This window comes from Equus przewalskii, chromosome 11, assembly GCF_037783145.1.
Source record: "Equus przewalskii isolate Varuska chromosome 11, EquPr2, whole genome shotgun sequence".
In the NCBI taxonomy this organism is placed as follows: Eukaryota; Metazoa; Chordata; class Mammalia; order Perissodactyla; family Equidae; genus Equus; species Equus przewalskii.
In genome coordinates this window covers 19788364-19790664 of record NC_091841.1, presented here as the reverse complement: position 1 = coordinate 19790664, position 2301 = coordinate 19788364, and the positions used below count along the sequence as shown (strand labels likewise).

The 2301-nt window shown below is 38.4% G+C and overlaps 1 pseudogene; it reads left to right on the top strand.

Annotated features, from left to right (window-relative positions):
• Positions 1-338: 338 nt before the first annotated feature.
• LOC103560517 (olfactory receptor 5B3-like) lies at positions 339-1282 on the top strand (annotated as a pseudogene).
• The last annotated feature ends 1019 nt before the right edge of the window (positions 1283-2301 follow it).

The window sequence follows — 2301 nt, the reverse complement described above, 5'->3', positions numbered from 1 at the left end:
GTGACATATATACCATTCAAGACATTTGATATTTATCAGGACATTATATTTTCTACATCTCAGTTTACAAATTTATAAAATATAAAAGTTGGAAAATGATCCATGAAAACTTTTAGCTTCAAAAGTGTGTAACTCTATAGATAACGTGTGTCTTCAATTTTATTGTCTAGTCGATACTTTAGATGTGGAGAATCATGAAGTACAAATTATTACTATAATGAAATACTGTATATATAAACACAATATTGAGTAAATTTCACCTCACCCTCTTATTTGTTTATCGCTTTTCTTTTATTTCTCATTGCTACAGAGCATCCTGTGATTCCCAAATATCATCCATGGAGAACAATACAGAAGTGACTGAGTTTATCCTGTTGGGACTAAACAATGCCCCAGAACTGCAGGACCCCCTCTTTATAATGTTCACTCTCATTTATCTCATCAATATGTTTTGAAACCTGGGGATGGCCGTATTGATTCTCTTGGGCTCTTGCCTCCACACTCCCATATACTTTTTTCTTGGTAACCTGTCTGTGGTAGAGTTTTGTTACTCTACTGCTGTCACTCCCAAGGTCATAGTAGATTCCTTATAGGAGACAAGGTAATCTCCTACAACGCATGTGCTGCTTAAATGTGCTTTTTTTGGTAACCTTTGTCACTATAGAAAATTTACTTTTGGCATCAATGGCCTATGACCGCTAGGCAGCAGTGTGTAAACCCCTAAATTACACCACCATAAGGATGACAAGAGTGTGTGTACGTCTTGCCAGAGGTTTCTACTTCTGTGGTTTCCTAAATGCCTCCATCCACGTTAGGGACACATTGAGTCTATCTTTCCTATGTCCAATGTGATCCATCACATTTTCCTTGATGCTCCAGCAGCCATGGCTCTCTCTTGCTCTGACAGATTATTAGTGAGCTGATTCTTATTTTTGTGGCAAGTTTCAATATCCTTTTTGCTCTCCTGTTTATCTCGATTTCTTACCTGTTCATATTTGTCACCATCCTGAAGACACACTCAGCAGAGGGATATGTGAAGGCTTTATCCACCTGTACTTCCCATCTCACTATAGTTTCCATCTTCTACGGGACAGACATCTTCAAGTACTCCCAGCCTGGCTCCAGTCATTCTATGGACACAGACAAAATTGCATTTGTGTTCTATACTATGCTCATCCCCATGCTGAACGCTGTGGTCTATAACCTGAGGAACAAAGAAGTCAAGAATGCATTCAAGAAGATTGTTGAGAAGGCAAAATATTCTCTAAGTTTAGTCTTTTAATGATGTAGAATCCACAACAGTTTTTCATCCCTCTTAGATCTACTCCATGTCATAATTCAGTGTTTATGACCATGTTAAGTAGTAGAACATAAAATTTTATCGAATAATGATTGTTTCTTTAGCTCTGGAACAGGTCCAAGCATCCAAAATGCAGAAAAATGTGATAACTGTTTTTAACAAACGCTATGTTATACTAGAGTAGGCAGAATAAGTCATTCTTTTACCCTAACCTTATGACACCCAACTCTTCACATTGTGCTAAAAAAAATGCACTGACATTAATAGTGCTATTTTCTTTTTTTAGAAGAGCTTTGAATTGTTACTTCCACTACTGATACTTTACTTGAACTATATCATGTCTTATCACTCTCCTATCCCATTAACCCACTTCATTTACACTGATTCCTTGCTATTCCTGGACAACTCCTTGCATGCCTGTGTCTCAAGAGCTTTGCATTTGTTGTTTCCTCTTCATGGAATACTCCCACAATCATTTCTGACTGCTGGTTAAATGTTGCCTGCTCAGAGAATTCATACAGAACTTCCTTGAACTGCTTTACGAAATAGTCACTCCAGTCTTCTTGGACCTTCTTTCATCAGCCTGCTTCATTCTTCACAGTTGTTATCAACATTCAGCTCTTGTATTTATTTGTTCACCTATTCATCTGTATCCCTAAACTTGAATGGAAATTCCCTGTGAGCAGTAGCTTAATCTGTTTATTTCACCAGAAATAAAGCTTGAGTCTTGATTTAAAAATTATTTCACAGAGCTTTAAACAACTGAAGAAGTTTCAAGTTGTATGGCTGAAAGCAGGCTGTAAAAACTGTAAAATTCAAGGTGCAAATACTCCCTAACATCCACTGGATAATGACGCCAACTTTCGCAATGAATTGACAGTCTCAAAAAATTCTCCAATCCTGGGGCTGGCCCCGTGGCCGAGTGGTTAAGTTCGCGTGCTCTGCTGCAGGCGGCCCAGTGTTTCGTTGGTTCGAATCCTGGGCACGGACATGGCACTGCT